Below are 23,416 nucleotides of genomic sequence, written 5' to 3' on the forward strand. Positions count from 1 at the left end.
AGAACCAAGTCCAGTTTTTTTTTCAATTTTAGATTTGAACAGCGTCGTTAAAACATCAAAATTTTCGACCATTTATCAGAGTTTGGCCATGCAAAATACCTGCCATTATGTCCGTATGGAAAATTCGCCCCTAATCGTCGGCCGCAAGTAGTGAAGTGAACACAATCGAAGCAGGGCATTGCGAAAGGGGAAACATTACTTCTAAGCTAAGCGGTCAGTGGAGGAAAGTTGAGAAACTAAAATCGACCCTCGATTTTGAAGAGATGACCACACTCTTAAATCAAAGCGCTAATGTTGCCGAATCACCCCCCGTTACCCTCCCGAAGATAATATTATATTATAACGCGGTATTTCGTTTTAGACGTTGTTGGAATATTGCATGACTTGCATTAGAAAATAAATTTACACTCATGCATACAAATAAAGTAAAATACAGAATAAACGTATTAAAAATATATAATTAACTATTTCTTTTATTCAATGAATAATTCACAAGATTTAAGAATATATCATTCTGATTATTGAACATTAAAATTTGTCGCTATTAGTATGTCACCTCGTAGCATAATGGTAATGCAGCGGATCAGGGCGTATACCTGGGAGATACGGAGTTCGAATCCCCGTCGGGTTGGCTTACTTTTTTCAAAAAAGATTTTTTCTATTGGTTATAATGTATGCTCTCAGAAAGTGTTTTTCTAAATTATATATGTTCAATAATCAGAATGATATATTCTTAAATCTTGTGAATTATTCATTGAATAAAAGAAATAGTTAATTATAAATTATTAGCAAGTGCAAGTAGTTACATCTAAAAAATATTGGAGAAATTCCACGACGTCGGTTAGTAATCAAAGTAATAAGTAAATAGTTACATACCTACTTTGATTTAAGAAACAAAAATCGATTGCCAAAGTAGCTTGATTTGGAATAACATTGATGAGTAGGTATTAATATTGACCAATAGTTAAAATTTGTCGCTATTAGTATGTCACCTCGTAGCATAATGGTAATGCAGCGGATCAGGGCGTATACCTGGGAGATACGGAGTTCGAATCCCCGTCGGGTTGGCTTACTTTTTTCAAAAAAGATTTTTTCTATTGGTTATAATGTATGCTCTCAGAAAGTGTTTTTCTAATTTATATGTTTATTAAAAATATGTCGAGAAAGTATTTGATTTTTGAAGTTATACCTACTTCTTTAGGCGCGTTTGGGAAATCAGATCAGAATGTATTTTTGGCGTGTGACATGTAATACACAATTTATTTTTTCACAGAAAAAAACGCACTCGATTGGATTCAAACCACCGATTGTTCGTTCGGTTTTTAGCCGAACGCACTACCTTTACGCCACAGTATGATAATCGTGACGATTATACAGTATAATATTAGTTTAGAATTTTTCCGTTGCCTAGGCAGCGAATTTATTATTGTCAGCCATTTGCAATTCCTAAACAAACTATAAAACGTCATAGTGGCAGTTGTTACTTAAAAAAAATAAAAACTACGATAAATAATTATATAATTTAGTAATATAAGTTAAGGTGTATAGAAATAAACCAACGGCGTCCTAATAAGCGGTCCTTTTTCTTGAATGTGTAATTTAACAAGATAATTAAGAGCTAGTCGAAGAATCTAGGTTATCACAAGTTTTGTTTTTGTTTTGTTACGCCAAAGAAGTATCGCTTCTAAAAAATTTTCACAATTGAAATAGATGTCAAACTGGATTGTAAAAATAGTATAAAGGCTACATGATGCGACATCCCAAGAAGTGTGTATCAATTTGTGAAACGTATTATGTAAGAGATGATTTTTGACAAGCGAGGCCATGGGGCAGATGAAGAATGTCCAGGCTCAGTTCAGCAATCCATGGCTGCCCTGACCAGTGGCAGACGGAAAAATGATGGCAAAAATCATCGCCAGCGTCTGGTAACGGATACGGCACAAAAATAGAAAAATTTAATAAAATTTTTGAAAATACTTATGAAATAAGAAGAGCACCCTTTTAATATATATCAGTTGTTTAAAATTTGTGGTCTATGGTAAGAAAGGTCCGCGCGAAATTAATTTATAATATTTTGAAGCGGAGATGTATGCATGCGCCTAATGTCCCATTGTTACTAATAGCTTCTCTCTTTGCGAGGTGCAGTCAACAATTTCAGAATAATTATTTTAATACTCTAAAAGTTTGTTGATTGTTATTTTATGATATTATTTTCGCTCATAAATAGATCACATATATCACCACAGAATAAAAGTTATAAATAACCGATAAGTTACGGCAAATTGTCATTGGCTCTGAATAGAAAATTTATTCCAAGTGTGGTGTCGTTATGGCTTCGGCGATGAGTGCTTTAGCAACTACTAGCTACTGTCGAACAATATCTTCTTGTCAACGTGTTAAAACTGTGAACTAATAAGCACCTCCTACTTTTAACCGCACTTCGACTAGAACGACTTCCGGTTATCGACGAATTGTCCACGTGTTAAAACTGTGAACTAACAAGTTCATCCTATTTAGTTAATCGCATTTCGACTCCAGCGACTTCCGGTTAGTGCCTAGATCTTCTTGTCGGACAGTACATTTAACAATCGCAAACTTGAAGTCCAAACACACCGTGAATTCAGAATTAATTATAGAGTGGTAATAGATAAAACATAGATTATATATTTTTATAAAGGTATGTAAGTACCTAATATTGTCAGCTAAATTTTAACGACATTGCAACTGAACTTAGAATAATAGTGCATACTAATGTATTCAATCTCCCTTTTCACACCAAAATGTTTTGACAGACGTAGTATTGACGTGAATGAAGATAATAATATGTGAGTCTGTGTGTCCTGTTAATTGAATTTTAATTGCTTTTTTCAGTGATGCTGTGGCCACTGGCCGGTAGATAATTAATACATAATAATAAAAATATTATTTTTCACTGTATGAAATATTTGCTAATTTTATATCAGACACATTCTACAAACTATAGCCGTACATGTCACCACTCTATGGGCATGTTTACACGGGTTTAGTACTAACCAGTACTTGCTAATCGCACTAATACCGACACGCGTGAACAGACCGAATACTAATGCTTATTACTAGTTTAGTCCAAGTAGCGAATACTAATAATTAGTTGATACTAACACCGCGTAAATAAGTCTTAAGGCTTTTATACCTCAGTTGAGGCATGGTCTAACTAAAAAGATCGTGGCTAGGCGATGCGCGGATTGCGGGTCGCGGGTGCAAATGACGCATGCCGAACGAAATATAATTTGTCATATAAATCCAACATGCGTCCATTTAATGTTCTATTAGTAACAATAATAATATATTCATTGGCATGTTTTCTTTTTCAAGTAAATGGGTAACGTTTTTAGTCGTCTTTACACGATTTAAGAATTAATCCCCCCGTCGCCATCACGAAACAAATTGACGTATTCACACCTCGACGTTCGCTCTCCGAATGCCAGCGAGTCCAAAATTTCGTCGCGCCTCTATAGTTGAAAATTATTTGCCGTTTCACTGAAGTATCGTCTTAAGCTAGATTATAATTACATAATATAAAGTTTGCTTCAGTTAATTTACTAGGTACACTGATGTTTGAATAGTTTTTTTTTCCGCAAACCCCAACGCTGACCAACGATTGCATCAGACGATGCCCATGCACATAGAAAACAGACAAGGTACTTTCAGAGTAAACGTGTTAGGAGCAGACGGGAGAGAGTCGTATAAAAAAAACTCGTAACCCCGATTTTTACGCAACAACGAAATATGCACTACCCAGGAAATCAAAACAGCTGATGATAGTGGCAATACTTGCAAATAAGATGCGCCCCATTCATCCCAGAAAAGCAAGCGGTCAGGCCACGAAATTCGCTTATCATCCCTTACCGATCTTTGATTTATGCAATAACAGACCCTTGAACCAAACACCCACCCCCTGATACATCTAGACCCCCTTCAAAATTTCAAAGTGGGCTGTCCTGTGTCACACCTACCATTATGAATTGTTTCATTAATAAATTGTTAAACCCCCTCCCCCTCCACCACGGGTCTCTTTTGCAAAATTATCGGTGTAGGGTTAGACACTATTCTAACTTGACACTATTGTTCACTTTAAAATCATTAAGTACTTATTATAATGACTATAGCTCATTTTTCAATGAATCTGCAAAATTTTATGAATGGCGTAACGTAAGTATATACAGTTAAGTTCAATTTGAAATTAGTAGCTACAAATGTACTCGTTTGTAATATTACGCACGATAATAATATGATAAAAGAATCAACGCGACACGAAATATGCAAACATATCGAATCTCCAGGTCTCCATCCCCAGTGCATTGATGAGTCCTAAAACGTCACCAATAAATTGTGCATCAGGTAAATCGACTCCATAGATTGTTATTAATATGCCGTACTTTGAGAAACGTTGCTATATAAGGCCACTTTACAGCCTTCGACACGGCAGTCAAAAACTCAAGGAAATGTATAGGGCCAGGTAAAAGGTTGGATACTATTTTCAGAATTTTTTCGTTAATCTATTCCTAGAACAACCTGACCACAGAATCACTGGCACTTATCATTGCAAATTTAAGATGAAAGGTAAGTACCTAGTTACAATCTCCTTCCTTTAAACACCTATCAGGGTTCCACCAAAATTGTTATAAACAAATTACACTTGAAAACTTTTTCGAAGAAATACGAAATTGATGTCAGCAATTTGCTCATACTATTAGAACAATGCTTTGGTTTTAAATACACATTGAAAAACGACATGTGAAATTTGCCAGACCCGGGATTCGAATCCGAGACTTTCGACTTTATAAGTGGGCACGTTAAAACTCGACCATCGCGGGCGCGTAGTGTAAGTATCATAATATTACGTAGACATACAAATGTATACATACACGGAACCTGAAGATGCCAAAACTTAACAGGGTGGATAAAACCGATTTTAATTTTCAATAAAATAATGTTGATAGTAGGTAGTAATGTTAAACATGGATTTTTCATGTACCTAAGCGAAATTCAAAAATTAAGAGTAGCGCTACGTGGCATGGAAAGGTGCGTGTTGGACATAACGCGTAAAGATCATAAAGAAACCAATGGATAAGGAAGTAGACAAGAGTACGCGATGTGATGTGTCGCTAAGCAAACAACCGCGAGACAAATGCCATCATACAGTAGTACCCAAGGGGCATTAAACGCCCTAAAACCCGCTGGATAGACGAACTCATAAAGTTCGGTGGATGTACGTGGTAGCAAAAAACTAGGAGCCGAGAAGAGTGGAGAGAGCTATGGGAGGCCTTCATCCAGCAGTGGATCAACCCCGATTATTTTAATAATATGATTTTTTCGGACGCGGAAATTGAACCTGCGACTAACAGCTTCAGAAGAGGTTATTCTGCCACTCGTCTTTCGCGTGCGCTTAAAATGAGTACAGAAAACAGTATAATAAAATAATATAATTATTTAAACTTTTTTACACTTTCCAACTAGATAGAAGGTAAACAATCTTCACTAAAAAAAACGTTTTCTATTAATAAAAATTTACTTGGCGGACCTCCTATATCCGTAAGATGTACAAAGACTAGCACGAGAAGCCAGTCTTAGACAACGGACCACTTAATCCCCGACTAATTGCGAGGAAAGGGTTGTCACTTTATCGCCGACTACAATCGTCTTACTTAAGCCTAATCCCGGGATTAGAATCGCAGTCCGGGACATTATCTGAGACATTACTTACGCATCGTTATGTCGCCTAAATATATTCTGCCTGTGGATTGCTGAATATTCATATATCTACGGATATAAGGATACATACATGTCTTTATGTTTCTGGTGATCATTCATCAATAGGTATAGGTCACTAAGTAGTCATGCATAAGGTGGAATCCTAATCTTCGCGGTAAATTCAAAAAGATGTTTGATAAAACAATATTTTTCAATTTATAACCCCCCGTTGCAACGAAACGGTAGGTCAATGGTTAATACTATGTTTTTTTTTTTAATTAAAAATTACATTTGAATCTATAAATTATGTATTATTCAAACGAATTAACATCTTAGTTTAACCTATCAAGGTGCAAAAGATGTGTCTTAACTAGGCAACCCGTGGACCGATTTCGCGAAAAATGTAAAATACTATAATTTTACGCCAAATATACCAACATACTCGTACTATAATTATGTATTAGTTTAAAAAAGGATTCAAGACAAAAAATGTTCCTGTACTATATATTTTTCAGAAATAATATATTTTTTACGCCTTTGTACTATAATCAGCATAGAAAAATATGGCAACACTGTTCTCCAGTCATAGTATTACAGTCATATATCTAACTAAATTCTAAGCAAACTTAACTCATAGTAATTATTACCTGCTTAGATAATATTATTAACTGCGCAGGTAATGTATTCCGACCATAGATAAGCAGATACAATCAGTCAAAGGCGTTTTTAACAAGTTATTCTTGATGATTGTAATCAATAATATTAACATGACGTTCGGTACAATATTCAGGGTCTCTCTTCCTCTGTTTCTCGGAGGCCCACGAACACAAAACTTCAAGCTTCAAGGGCAGACGTCAATCAAAAGTAGCAATTATTTTTTCTTCAACACATCGACTGGGTATCATATTTTTCTATAGCGCAAAGCAGGGTTACGTAATACTAGATTTTCTAGACAGGTGCTTTCAACGGTTATACAATTTTAAATTCTTTCTTTCAATCAAGACTTTTTACACGTACTTTGTTTAATACCTACGCGACAGCGCAACAACCTAACAAGAACACGTTTAGCTCCAAAGATATAATTTTTGTGTTATATTGTTACAAGAAACAGTTGTCATGCGTTCGCTCAATCAATAAGTTGATTCCAAGCTCCATATCCAAACACACATTGAATAAGCAGCATGTCCGTTTACTCAAAACGCATGATTGAAACCCATAATCGATAAATTTAGAGGTGGGCATTAAATATTTAAGTAGTAACTTAAATATAAAAATTTGCGTAAAAGCAGTGTTATAAAACTTTGATCATTGTTATTATTTTATTTAGTTCTACATACTTAGGCAACTAAGAAAAGTGTATACCTAGGTACAGAAATATAGAAATATAGATTAAAAACGCCAAATTTGTTTTGATTTTTTTCATACGAATGACAGAAACGTTTAACATATTATGTGATTGTTCATCTAAATATTCTCTAAACATCTTGGCATTATATGCACATGTTCAGCGGAATCAACGAAGTTACTTAACTCATTTAGCGCTGACAACGCGACTGGCGCGTGGCCATTAGATACTATTAGCATGATAATTAAATGTGGTAATTAACTGGTCAGCAGTTAATAGCAGCAGCAGCATAATTAAGATTCAATTACATATTGATACGCCATTTGACGATCCATCTCTTACCCAGTCATTTCAGGATAGCATATTTCGCACTTTCACTCATCGTCACCGCGTAGGTATGGTCATACAATGGAATTTAAAGACAAAACCAGATACCTAAACGGATTCGGCAGCTTCATGAGTTGGGAAAAAAAACAATAATATTTTTTTTAATTATTTGTTTCAATGAATCTAAAATTGTGCTGAAATCTTTCAGTTTTTGTAGAATGCGGGCACAGAAGAGATAATAAATAGAATTCTGATAGGCTATATTCAATACGCTACATTTTGATGCAGGGTATTGAATGTGTGAGTGTACTACGAAAATGAAAGACGCTTTATGCGCGTGTAATAGTGTGTGTAATACACCAATGTTAAATTAGCGTCAATGCATAAACCGAGAGCAGTTGTCAGTATTCGACGAATGACGTATTCTTGACACGTATTTAAGTTTATCCTGGATTCTTATTCATTCGAGATCGGTTACCCGCTACTCTTTACCCGTTAGGTATTTCAGTTCGGATGCGGGGTAAAACAATGCGAAATAAATTGCAGCCAATTAAATAGTGGTCCCGATGGGTCCTGTTTTCAACTTCACTCTTTCATATAATAGGTATGTAGGTTCCGTCTAGTTACTGGTAGAAAAGGTTCTCTTAAGCGATTTATTTTATTACTCCGCGGCAGAGTAAACATTAAACAGTCCTGCAGCATATCTATCCGCTTGTCTTCTAATGTTAAAATAATCGGTCAAGTTTCGTCTAACCATCCGCTTATTCTATTCCATGATGATCAGCCCAGTGGAATTCATAGAATAGCGTATGTTATGTTATAACCACACATACTTCATTTTGAGAAATAATCGCGTGATACTCGAAATATAATTCAACTAAAACTACGCTACATAGCAGGAATGGCAAAGCGGAGGACACTAGACGGAATACTTTTATTTTTTAATCAGATATTAATTTAGTCAATCTAACGAAGCTTTTAAAAAGATATATTTGTGACGCATGTGTCGTATCAGTGCAAATTGTAATCCGATTTAAGTGAGATGAATATTTTTGTGAGCATGCACGAACCCAAAACAGTTTGCAACAGCTTTTAAAATATGTACATACTAACTACACCTAATATGAGGGCTCTAGAAACAAAAACGGCAGTTTCCATTTTTAATGATATTAGCAAGTTAATAAAAATGTATCATTTCTCTGTGCGCCAGCTAGACTAGACGGCAACGACTTGCCTATGCCCTACGCGGTATAGACCAGAGAACTGTTACAGCGCTTTTCGGTTTACGCGAGCTTCAGTTTTCCCGTCCATACACACGGGCTTCCCGATACAAACCGGTTCGCGCAGATAAGCTTATTGTAAAGCATGAGCGTTTAGCCGGCGCTTTATAAGTGTAATTTCTAAATAAAATATGAAATGTTTAGCATTATTAGATAGTATAAAAACAGTATTTATAAATGCTTTTTTAAGAATTTATACATATTAGAATGATATAACAATTAAGACATTTTTAATGGCGTTTTTGTTTCTAAACCCCTATTATGTAACTTATATACGGATAATATTTCCACACACATATAAAATCGTCAATGTGTCATCAGAATAAAATATATCATTAAAAGAAAGATTCTGATAGTGATTTTTGGAATCAAAAATGAAGATGGAATGTGTATATTATATACCTATCTAAGACACAACTACAAATTTTTAAGAGGAATTTGGAGAACCAAAATATTCAAAAGCATAAAAGTTTCTCGGCTAAGATTGGCTGATCATGTCTAACGAATGGATTTCGATCTACCGGCACGGATAGTTCTTGGTGGAAAACTGTCAGTGGTTGAATCGTGTAATCCAAAATGTGAGAAAATGTGGTTATAGATCAAAATGAGAAGAACACCCAGAGACAACAATTAACCAATTAATTAAAATAAAACTATGAATCGATCATCATTTCTAACGGTCTGATCAGCGTTGAAACTGCAATGACAAAATTCAAACGCTTCCACTGAATAATAAAACATATTATTGTTCTAAAGGAGTAGAAGTAACTAAGATTAAATAATTACAAGATAAAAAGAACTTTTTATATACCTCGTTTTTAAATTTTCTGTTGAATCATATAAACTTGACAATTCTATGCATTAATAAATACTTTTTTTTGTACGTGATAGAAATACTGAATAAATATTATACTGAATACTGAAATGTCATTTTGACATTTCATATTGAATTCCATAGTAACGCACGTATATATCAATAATTTAGTTGCTAGGACCCCCTAAGCAACCAATAATAGTGTTATCCTTTTTACAATTTTTTCCGAAATAACTTTCCATACAAAACAGAATTAACTGAAAATGAAATCAATTCTGCTGAAAGATGGCCAAAAGTATTAAAAGAATACATTGTCGTCGTGTTCTGATATATTCTAAAAGTTTCAAATGTCTAGCTAGTCGGGAAGTTAGTTAAACAAGATTTGTATTGGACAAACAAGAAAAAAATTGTACTGGACAAACAAGAATACGAGCTAATAAAAACGTGGTAAAAATACCTACGCTGAGCATGTATCCGGACAATTGCAACTGTGGAATAATACACAAAAGTTTTGTTTTTGTTTTGTTACACCAAAGGACAATAACTTCTAACGCCCGTGCATAAGTACATACACCGATTTTTTGTTTTTATGAGACATGGATCAAGTGCTCAACATATTATTATCAATACTCTGGGTACAAATATACATATATAAAAACATGTATATTTTTGCCAGACCCGGGATTCGAATCCGGGACCCCCGACATTATAGGCCTAACTACGACTAGGCGACAGACTGATAATTGCGTACTGATCGTTTCGTTTAAGAATACTAATACCTTTCGATGACCAGGAAATCACTAAATGTATAAAAAATTAAGGTCTTAAATCTACCTATATACGTACATGTCAAAAAATAGTTGAACCCGTCTGAATTAAAAAGCATTAAGTGGTTATTAGGAAGGCGAAAGAATGCATTTAGTTACTTTTGTCACGCGATGCCATAACATAGGATTTTGTAAATTCAATTTTAAACTACTTTAAAAAATATTGAAAAAATTTTGACTACACGTGTTCTTTCCACATACGACACTGAAATCACTATGCAGTAATTAGGATTATGTTATTTATTTAAATTTAAAATATCCTTTGAAAAATAATGGACTTCACGTGTTAGTAGTAGACACATTTTTACAGAGATATTAATATTATAACTTCTAAATTTGATAGAGTTTGGTTTCAGGTTCGATTTTAGTGGGAAAAATCGTAACAAAAATTAATGTTGAACTTTGAAATAATCTGAACCCAGATTATTACAAAGATAGTTTGAAAACAAATAACCGACTTATTATATCTGAATGTCCATTGTCCATCCATACGTATAGATATCCTGCGCGTTTCCTAATTATGTAATATTATTTATTATAAAGCAATGATCATGTTAGTAAGTAAACATTGCTATTATTGTTTCTATAAATTGATTGTCCGTGTGTAACAGAATGTGGATATGTGCAAAATTAGAATTAACATTTTTGATTCTGGTTCGACCTTGGCTAATAGAAGGGGTTATCACTTGAGAGATTAGTATCAATTGCAAAAAAATCATGGTTAAGAGCTTATATTAGAATTAAACAATAATTAAACTATGACTATAAATATTTAATAATATAATATTTACCTATTATTCATAATTAAATGAAACACAATTTTGTAATACTTATTCCACTTTTTAATTAAATTCTGTACCGGCTCAGTCCTCTTCTTTGATAATGAAGAGGACGAAACCGGTACAGAATTTAATTAAAATTATAAAACGTATACTCTAGCTCTAGCAGCTAGCTAGATACCCCGCATTCATCTGCAACTATAATGTCGTGCTATTCAAAAGATTTTTGGAGAACAATCGATTATTCGTGGTAGGTAGGTACATAACACAAAAGACAGCAGCAGCGCAGCGACATTCGTTCGAGTATATAAATCGTTCTGACACCAATAAATTCTCGGTGTAACATTTTTCTTGTCGACAGTTTTATAGTAGATATAACATGCTATTAATACATAATTAAATCTTCAAAAAATCATTGACACACAAACGAACAAAACAAACGTTAACAAGTAGTGAATTGGGCAGGTCTAAATAAGGTAGATAATTTGCCTGCCCATTCTATGCAATGACTTTCACAACAATCAAAACAAAAAATGGCGTCTAATCGAAGTAACGAGATAACGATGTAACTTATTCCTAATCAATAAATTGCATATAATTCGCATGACACAAAATTACATCAATTTTCACATCTGAATTGGCTAATACTTTTGAGTGTTTTTGCTTCCGCTTCTTGGCCGAATTATAAGCGTCGTGAGAATGGCGGGTAGAATCAATATTTTGACGGTTTGTTTGATAATTCTAATTACATTATCCCTAGTGTAAAAAGTTCCGTAATATTGAAAACACTCGATTCTTAACGGTTTTAAAACCGTTTGTTTTTTCCGTCACTAAATAATGTATAGAACTCAAATAATCATACGGAACGACATACACGACAATATTGATGGTCACTGATTATCCACTTTATATATAGGTATATTAAAATAAAGCAGAACATATCATCACTGTAATAACTACTCATTTCACATATTTTTATAAAGATAAACACCAGTTTTGTCCGCTTATCAGTGTAGTATGTAATATGTATAGTACCTAAGTTAAGGCCGTTGAATAATCAACAATCAATAAATGTTTTAATAATCGTGATTTGACGGTGTATAAGAGAGAATAGGTAAATTAGTATGTTGTAATAGAGATACCATAAATATCTGATTTCAAGTTAAAACTAAACTCCTCCTGCCATTCGGATATCGGTTTATGGACCCCTATTACCCCTTTACACCCACGATGGCCACGCGGCTTAAGCGACGTGGGTTCCAGGTTCGAATTCTGGGTCTGGCAAGTACACATATTGTTTTTCAATTAGTGCATAAGTCAGAGTATGGACTTGATAGGATGAGCAAGTGGCCGACATCCATTTCTCGTAAAAACAAAATCTGTTAATACAAACCTCCACGCTGTGGAGGCCCATAATGATCTTATTGGGATCGGAAATGGTCGAAAAAAAATGGAAAATACTGCCCTATTGCATCTAAAGTATAAACTATATCGAATAACCGATAAACAACTCCTTGTATAAATAATGTTAAAGTTATGATATTGTAGTCTAATAATAATTAATAATGTTACTCACATTAGGTAGATACCTACATACCACCTTGCAACCTTTCGTATTTTATTGATATAAATATACGAAACACATGAAACTGGCACTTATAAGATATTATACTGAAAAACCACTTTTAATGAGCAGAAAACTAATGGATATCCTGTTAATCATGACCGATAAAAAATGAATTAACAGTTCACCAAATCAACCGGGGGCTTTAAAATTAAGCAAAATGTCGTAAAGCATGTTCGTAAAATCTGAGGAAAATAAAAATATAGATTCCCACGCTAGAAACAAACCACTGACAAGGCGGTAGAGATAGCGTGTTCTCATATTGCAAGGTGTAGAATTTGAATCTAAAGATACAACATTAACTTATAAGATGTATCTACCTATGTTTGCTGTCTATCGATAGACTGGCAAAATAAACCTGTTCATAAATTAAAACCGAATGTAACTATTTTTGTATGCGAAATAGATAAAAGTAATTTACACCTAGGAAAGTTTCGCTAACGATGTTTTAAAAGATGCAAGTATTGGATGTGACATAGTAATAAAAGAATTATGACTATAAAATACTGTTTTTTGTCGTTATAATATAAGTATATTTTAAAAACCAAGACGAAATATTATTTTTCGATGAATTTTGCTAATAAGAAATTTTGGTACAAGTCAGTTATGTGTAATACAGCGGCAAACACATTTTGAAAATAGCCGATATACTGGATTATTTGTAAGGTTAACCTAACCTAACCCAAACTAACAAATAATCCAGTATATAGGGTATTTTCAAAATGTGTTTGCCGCTGTATTCCACATAACCGACTAGAACCGAAGTTTTCTTCTTCTTATTGTGCCATCCCCTAGCGGAGGTCGGCCACCATCAAGGCGATCTTAGCTTTGTCGTCTGCTAACCGAAACAGTTCAGTGGAGCTGCACTCGTACCAATCACGGAGGTTCTTAAGCCACGAAATGCGGCGCCGTCCTCTGCTACGCTTACCATTGATCTTTCATTGAATGACAAGTTGGGGAATGCTGTACTTTTGTCCTCTCATAATGTGGCCGAGGTACTGTAGTTTCCTGGTTTTGATACTACGTAGAACTTCTCGGTCCTTCCCCATTCGATTAAGAACTTCAACATTTGTCACCCGGTCAGTTTAAGAAATTTTAAAACGTACCAAATAATTAATTGAAACAGCGTTTACGTGCTTTACATTATATTTATTTTTTTGAATTATTAATAACCACGTCCTTGCTTTTTCGTACAAGGTGGTTGTTAGTAATTTTGAACAATCACAAACACCAGACTTTGAGAAAAACGCATAAATATTGTGTCCTCACCGGGATCGAACCCAGAACTCTCGTGCGGAAGGCCAGCGCCTTACCTACTACACCACGAGAGCCGCCGCTGTACATTACATTGCATTACAATTTTTGTACTAAGACCATTGTTTTGTGAATTTTATGACATTTCACGTTATAAACATAATTTCGAAAGAACCACTTATTATCTATGGAATATGCTTAGACGAAGGATAATTAATTAAATATTATGAAACTGTCATGACTAATTCTTGGGGGGGGGGGTATCGTTAAGGTTAAAATAAATTCATTTTTCGGTCGTAAATAGCATTAAATTAAAATCGAATAAAAACTTATTGTATGCGTTTCGCAAAACCACCATTAGGCATGTTATTATCTAGACATGTATTTTTTATGCCGTATTTGGCCGATTATAGTTAGCGAAGGTAACCATTACACGCGTTATATAATAATAACATTAATAACACACCGACCACAATCAGTGTAAGAATTTCTTAATTTTTTACCAATAATTCCATACGATAGTACCTACACCAATTACATTTAATAATTTTAATCGGCACCTGATTTTGGCAGTGAATACCTCCAGGCCAAATAATGTTTAAAACACCATACAACTGAATAATTGCACTATGTACACATGAGAATACATACATAAGAAGCAACAGTAGTATAGAAACGATGATAATCCATAAATGATGAGCGATAAATAAAAGCTAAACAAAATCTACAATTCTATTTTGCACGATACGTAGGATTAAAATTATGACAAACTAAACGAAGAGAAATAAGCTATCTTTCGTGTAACATGTCAGCTGTATTCTTTATAATTTATGAAGCGTTTAATTCCAATGTATGTCGAGTATTAACCTATATTGTAAGGTGATCTCCTCATATGAATCATTCTTACCCAATTATGATTGAAGTTATGTTATAAGTATTACAGGAAAAATTATGAAAATGTTAGTGGTCCAATCTGCATGCAAAATTTTATTCGAGTAGAGTCAGTGTAATGTGCATGAATTTGTACATTGAAGTATGCGTGTAGTTTTATTTTAGAATAAAAATCGTAGGAGGAAGTATCGAGTGAGAATTGTAGAAACAAACGTAGTAATCTTACTTGCAATCATTTTATACTGAGATTAAATTAGACACGTTTTTCAGAAAGAGTATTTTTAGCACTAGGAGTGGAATCAAAATCAGATTGGATGTATTTTTCAATTGACTGTTGCGATATGAATAAATCAGTAAAAAATAGAATAAAGATTTTACAATTTTACTTATTTGTAGGAAGAATTCATGCATCTACTACATTAACAATTGTGCCAACTGTGGCATCTAATGAATATGTACCTACTTACTTCTAAAATAATTATTATTTGGAAACGGTTCGTGCCGTGCGTGTAAAAGGTCGAGGATCACTGTTATACTCCACTACCATAATATAATATCTACTTACGTAAGCTTTAATAAATTGATTCTTTGTATTACGTACAGTACAGTACATTATTCCATCAAATAGTCATTTAACCATTTTGAACTTCTTATACAAATCCGTCATAATATGGTTAATTGTCAGTCTATTGAAACCACGGATATGCCTTCATAGAACGACATAAAACTGTATGAGTAATAATTAAATTTGTCTTGATTTATCTATCTGTAACGCATGAGAGAAAACGCATGTAAATGTGTAGGAGAGGGCGATACAAGGAGAAGATGTATTAAAAGAGTTAAGTTGGGAGAAAAAATATACGTAAACTGACTCACAAATAAAGAAATCATTTAATTTAAGCGGGTCGTGAAGTACCTACTAGCATATCGAGTGAATATAAAATATTAAACTACATTATAATTGATATGTAAGAGATTGACGGAAAAGACAGAAGAATGGAATCTGATAGGAAACTCACTTATTTATATAAGACTTTGCTTGATTCAAATTGAAGAGATTTTCGGAGTGAAAGTGTTAAAAAATCAACAAAATGGCGTTCAGATAATAATTTAGTGTATTTTCCAATACCAATAAAAATATAAACCTTATGGATGAGGAAGAACCATCAGCTTAGCATTGCCGCTTGACAATTGAACGAGCTTGAGCCACATACAAGAATGTTGACAGGTGGAACCTGGTATTTTTTCTTGGGTTAATAGTAGATAAAGAATGCAGAAGACTTATTTCGTACTTATGTAGGTTTCGTAGTCGTATAATAATAATTAACCATTACTTCTCAGGATAGCACATACATTATGGTACAATACTTACCGCAGATTCAATTTAAGATATGCGGAAATACAACAATATTATTTATTATAAAGTATTAAAGCTACCTGTAATTTTGCAAGAGAAAATTCACTTGTGAACACTCTTCTTGTAGCGGACATCGAATACCGATTCAAGTAATTTATCTGATCTATAGAAGAAGCAGGGCAGGTTAACATGGGATAATGTTTAATCTCAAATCAATATACCTACTTATTATTATTATAGGCATTAGCATTTAACAATAAGTATAATAAAATTAAAAAACCTACGTATTACAGTGATGTAAAACAATTGCCAGATATTATATTGAAAAAGAGATGAAACGACCAACAACTAAGGGGAAATTTTTGTCAAGAGACAGTATCTTATAATAATTTGTCGTACTTTTGAGAATAGGTATACCATAGGTACAAAAACATATGTAGGAAAACATAGTAACGTCCCTAGACAAAATGCCGCCCCATTTTTTATATAGTAATTTTTATCATACATTCATGACTCCAATGTCTAAGAAATGTGTTGTGTGTACCTATACAATATTAATAAAATATATACCAATAAACATACAACATTAGGTACTGTTCGGTTATCAGGAATACAGCGCAAAACACATTTTGAAAATACCCGATAACTGAATTATTTGTTAGTTTGGGTTATTTTTGGTTAGGTTAACCTAACGAATAATCCAGTTTATCGGCTATTTTCAAAATGTGTTTTCCGCTGTATTCCTGATAACAGAACAGTACGTACACAAAATTAAATTTAGGTATAAAAAGCGAATAAATATAATACCTAGGTATAGTAATTAAGTTAGATACCCAAATTACCAGAGTCTGAGGTTCTATTTGGTTGATATTTCCGACACATTTCGTTTGTACCATTATATAATACAGAGTTGTTATTTTCATGCCATTTTTACTACGCTATTATTGTACAACATGTAAACAAAACAATTTTAGCTATTTCTATATAAGTGATTCTCCTCGATTTGCCGCCCTTCGAGTAACTGCCGCCCCTAAGCGACGCTCAATCTGCCTACCCCCATGGGACGTCACTGGCCGAAAACATAAGTACATCATATCGCAAAAGTGAAAGATCCTTCATTCATGAGTCTAAAAATGCTTAGTTTTAAAATGAATAAAATATCGCGAATGTTTCAAGAATGCCAAAACTGACAGTTTTAAATAATGAATCTTCACAAAACGTAGATAAATTTTACAAATCACTTTGTTTTAAATGATAATAAATTATCAGAAAAAAATACATTGCTAAGTATTATACAATTAGCGAAACATAATCAACGAACGATTCACCGAACGTAAACTTGAAGCGGTATTTGGTTTGTAACAGATTGTTGAAACTATATGCCTGGACACAAATTCAATAGATTATGCTCGTACAAGGCCAAAACGATCTTTCGTGCGGTTATTTGTCTATTTGGTGGATGTCATTAGTCCGCCAACCGCCAAAATTGCCCAAGGGGTCAGAATTTATACTTTGTATCCTGGCTGGATCTTATCGAAACTCCATCCACTTGTTTGCGCAGCATTCTTCAGATAAATTTCAACTAGGAAAAGAAGATTTTACGAACAAAACTTGTTTGGAAATTAATCATGTCATTGTGTCAGACCAATACTTTTTCATGTGAAAACGAATAATAACGAAGACAAACTACCAATATTACAATTTATTGTATCCATAGTTCTTATTAATGATTATTCTTATTTAGGAAAGTAACGAACCTATAGCTCAATAATTATTGTACCTATATCACCTTACAAGGGTTGTAAAAAGCGCGTTAATTATTTTATGGTAACAAAAAATATAGGACAGTGATTCCCAACCAGGTTCGCGAATTTTAAAAAGCTTGCGTAAAAAGAACAATCTGCAGGTAGGCAGGTCAAGAGTTGTTTCGAGGAGCACATTCTGCGAGGGGGCAAAGTCACGGGCTCGACAAGAAGCGGCGACAGAAGTCCGAAATAAACATGTTTAATGTTTTTAACAATAACTGAAATTCAATTGCATAAAATGAGCTTTATGACGAAAAAAAGTAATTCAGAATGTTTGATAACAATAAAAGAATTGTTTCAACTTTTCGTTGACTGCCGTCATATTTTCACTTTAAAAAATTGTTTTATCTGAGGAGCGGCAACTTTGGTCTGGCACCCGGGCGGCAGCCACCCTTGGCGCGTCTCTGGACAAAGTGAGGAAAGAATGCGAATAAAACAACTTTTAAGAGTAGATTCGGTGGAAATGACAATTTTTTCGACTGCGATGCTAACAAACCATCAATATGTGTATTATAATTTCTTTGCATACATCAATTTGTAATGATGGCCGCGTGGCTTAAGCCCCGGTCTATAGTGTCGAGGGTCCCAGGTTCGAATCCTGGGTCTGGCAAGTACACGTATTGTTTTTCAATTTGTGTATGAGTCAGAGTATGGACCTAATAGATTGAGCAAGTGGCTGACATCCATTTCTCGTAAAAAATAAAATCTGTTAATACAAACCTCCACTCTGTGGAGGCCCATATGATCCTATTAGGATCGGACATGGTCAAAAAAAAAAAAATGTTCACGGATTGGGAGGCACTTCGTAAGGTACTTATAGGTATAAACTGGTACACGTGTAATTCTTATATTTCTGTGATAAACGCGATTGCTAGATTTGATTTGTGGGATGGGGTGTCTAAAAAAACGCATCTAGTAAAAAATGTTTGAAAGGATCTCAGGTTGAACGATATTTTTTTAAGGATTAGTTTTCGTATAGAAAGGCACTAGAAAACCAGTTTTTTTTAAATACGACTTACGGATAAAATTAAGTAATAATTAGACACTATCTACCTATGCACAAGTACGCAATAAGTACTGTTTGTTAATTATAAAAACTTATTTGATCTAATTCTCTAAATTAATTAATAAAACGTACGTATTAATAGATACATACTTATTAATTAATTGTTACTTTGTGATATTATTAAAATGTAATATTTAATTAATTCAGTATGCGCGTATGGTTATGGAGAGTGATGTGACTTTGCATTTGAACCACTCAGACGTTAAGTTTGCATACAAACTACGTAGCGTTAATTCTTGCATTTTTGTGTTGGTCATTCGGCGAATGTATTTTTTAAACAAGTGTAGGTAAACACGTACATACGTTACTCTATAATTCTATGATTAGTGTGGGTAAGGATGTAAATTAGTAGTGTGTGTAATCTGTATGGACGTGTATTCAGAAGGTAGTCATTAGTGTGAGTGCATAAAAATATTGTGAGTGTGTCAGTAATAGACCACTTGTCAGTTTGAGATGCTGTCAAATATTTGGCGGAGACCAACTTGTTCTACGTGAGCTTTCTGTGTGTGCAGGTTATCTAAGTTTAACAATTTTATAATAATGTTTAACATTATTTACTTCACCATAATACGTAATCAATCCACTCCTCTCAGTCCTTAGGTTTTAGTTACCGACGGTATTGTAGGAACCTGTACAGTGCATAAAATAAATGATGTAGGTATGCTGATTTTGTATGTTTCTGAAAATCGAATTAAAAATATTCGAATATATTGAAAATTTACAGTTATGATATATTTCAATGAGACAAAATGTTGTATAGTAGCAAACGTTTTGTGGATGTATGAATGTAACTCAAATTCTGGAAAAACAGAGTAGGTACACAATATCTTTAACTTGAATAGGTAGTAACCCATCGATACAATATTAATTTATAAAATCGATAACTACAGTTAAATTTACTCCTGTTTTTATTACAAATTGACATTACTAAATAAATTATGCTGCATTTTTTGTATGGTTGTACAAGTGAAATAATCTGTGACGTACGTACTGCTAAAAACACTATTAATTATAATCAATAACTTTTCTTACAGAAAACAACAATTTTCTCGGTTATTTTTTCATGATCCGAATTTGGTTGTTTAATCAAAATTCATACAAAATCCATGCAGTATCAACAATTGAAAATAACGACCATGTTTATAATAACAGGGTGTGGAAAATAAAATATAATTACAGGTTTTCTCAGCAAATAACAGTTTGCTTCGGTGTAGGTAGGTATGCATTTGATAATTTTGTTATTTTTTCCGAAACTTATTTAATTTTGGTTGTCTGCACTTTCACTTCATCTACCCTCGCATTTACTAGAGTTAAACTAATATTTATAAGTTAATTTCAAAGCCCTATTAAGTACCCGTAAGAAATACTAATTCATATATTCTATAGATACTTAACAAATTAAAAGCCACGCCCTCCTTGTAAATGTATTTAGCATAACGTTGATTGGCTATGAACTTAATGGTACTAAACCAGTTTTTTTATTTGTTGATCCGATAGCATAAACATGCACTAAAAATCTAAATAAAATTCACAAAAAATAGCTGTATCTAATTAAGTAAGTATTTTTCTATTAATAAAATAAATATTATGATTTTTCACAATCTTGTGATTATATCATTAAATTAAAAATTAAAGTAAACTGCGTTCAGCGAGACGAGACTAGTACGAAAGCAAAATCTTGGTAATTCTGACACGGCGGCAAAAGAAAGATAATAAATCCTTTAAAACTTTAAAATTCCGAATGAGTTTCCGTTTTAATCAACATAGGAATTGGTAGTGTAAAACGAATTGAAAAATAAAAATATCATTTGGGTACATTTAATTATTGAACCACAAATTCTATTATTGAACTATATTTTTTTAAATATTCACAGCAGAGCTCGTTGGTTCCGAAAATGAGCCACACATTATAAACGTGCAATAGTGTGTGTTGCTACCTTCAAATACACCAATATTGAACGAGCGTCAGTGCATAAACCGAGAGCAGTAATTTGTCCGAACGAAGGACAAGCGTGTTTAATATCCCATATTCTTCCGCACTCGAGATAGGCTATTATTTATAAAATTAGGCCTTCAGTAAATATTATTATTTTTTTAAATTATATTAGAATAATTTAGGGATGTGCTGCACCCACAGCATCTCTGTACCCCCCCCCCCCCCGCCACTGAAAGCATTTTTTTATACTTAATATTACTTATGAAGAAAATTTATGAATCCATCTGAATCAGAATAGTGCTGTATAGGATTGATATTGTTTATTGGCTCAGTAGAAAATGCAGGTACATTGTAACTTTACTGTTCAAGTACTTGCCATTGTTTTAGGAACAACACAAAATGTGTTTTCCACAAGGAGTTGCACGAAGACCTTGTATTAACACATCACACAGAGAGCACACGAGTAGTTTCATTGATTAGTCTAATACGTTAATCTAGTTTAATATAATATGATAGAAAATAAATCAATAGACAATTAGCCTATATCTGAGATGTTCAATGTTTATTGTTCAGTTCGTATGACCCTGGAGAGATTAAAATATATGCGAACCAGTCCTAAGAATGCTTATCATCTTTTATGTTTACACTCAATTATTGTGTAATATAATGATTGATTGATATATAACTAATATAAGTAATATAGAACTAAAGTTTCTATAAAATTAATTACTGCATACATTTTAACCGGTTTACTAAATCGAAGACGAAGACATGATTACATCTTTTATGTGCATTCAATCTTTGTAAGTTATCTGCAGTGTGATCCATAAACCACGAACTATGTTTAGAATATAAATTTATTAACGAATATATAAAGCTACTGCACGTTAGATGTAAACCATACTTGTTGCCAACTAACTTTACATGAGACAATAAAAATTAATAATTCATTCACGATATAATCAGCTGGCATTTGCTTGTGAAAAGATATACACTACCTACATTTCTTTTCCAATACACATTTTTTTGTTTTTTTTTTGTATGTTCCAAACGAACTTACGATTGTTGAACTCCAACAGTACATACATATTTCGAAATCGGTGAAAAATTAAAACCTCATAGACAATATAAAATTGAGTAGGTAATTAGAGACCGAAAACTTTAACGTGACAGATGGCGGCGGCGCTGTGTTGATCTTATCTGTGGTTCTCGATTTCGAAGTATTGTGAGTATTGCCAGGATTAGAAGATATTATTTCCCATTGCCTTATTATAGATATATAATTTCGCAAATTTCAAATAATCGTATACATTTTTTCCCAATAACTTTAAGTGTGTTAAGTTTTAAATTTTAAGTGTGTTTTGTAGCTGTCATCGCGGCAACTCTTTCGATAACGTTGTTGAAGAGCCGAAAAAGGTTATATTGTCGTTTTTCTTCTTCACAGTAAGAGATAAGATGACTTATAAACTTCCCGCTGTCACTTTTCAAAATTTTTGCCATTATTAACACGTCTAGATGACTGCTGATGCCCCGCACTTATAAGAAACGTCTAATGCGTTCAAGGTGAGGGGAATGAATACTGAAACGCGAGAGGAGGGGATCTAGTTCTCCAAGGCGCCGCCCATCACCGTCAAGTTTTCGCACTTTATCTCTTAAGATGAACGGAAGTCCTACTTTAATTTTACTACTTACGTCTAACGACAAAATATGAAAGATGCAATTTAATAGAATTTACTGATAATTTACATTTTTTAAAGTATCAACTACCTAATCATTCTATTATAAAGAAAGTAGGTATTCGAAAACAAAATTCTCCGAAGAATACTTCAAACTGTTAAAGAAAACCAAAGGTGGCGCATGTCTGTCAACAATTGAAGTCCAATATACCTAGCCAATGTCTTGAGGGCGCAAAACTCAGATGGGCCGGTCGTGTTGTTAGATGCATTGGATACAGCTTCCCATAAAGTTTATAAAATAACTCCTGTAGGCACTCGGCTTCAAGACTCAAGGCCGAGTGTGATCGGCTGGAAAAAGAGCTCAGGATCTTCTGTAGCGCCAGCTTAAGTATTACAAAGAAAACTGTGTTTTTAATTCAAAGTTCGAATTAAAAAAAAAAAAAAACTAGTCGGTATGTACGTACTAATAACATATTATAAACCTGAGAGGCAATGTAGTATTTAGTAGTGTGCGATATTATAGGATTTCAATGTCAGTTGTCCTAATATCGCTGTAGGTACACTGCACACGAGTGCCAGAACTAATGATTTTAGCTCATATACATATTTATGGACTACTTTGCTATATGGGACACAAGTCCATAATTACAACGATGTATTAAGAAACTATAATCATTAACTTTACTGTATTATCAAAGTACA

General features: G+C 33.5%; 1 protein-coding gene across 3 annotated transcripts in view; it reads right to left on the minus strand.

Annotated features, from left to right (window-relative positions):
- The window catches only part of LOC147067539 (zinc finger protein rotund-like), a 108,407-nt gene that overhangs the window by 48,157 nt on the left and 36,834 nt on the right, over positions 1-23,416 (minus strand). The gene's annotated exons all lie outside the window — the stretch shown is intronic.

Source organism: Rhyacophila brunnea, unplaced genomic scaffold, assembly GCF_057557595.1.
Source record: "Rhyacophila brunnea isolate RB1 unplaced genomic scaffold, BYU_Rbru_1.0 scaffold_4, whole genome shotgun sequence".
In the NCBI taxonomy this organism is placed as follows: Eukaryota; Metazoa; Arthropoda; class Insecta; order Trichoptera; family Rhyacophilidae; genus Rhyacophila; species Rhyacophila brunnea.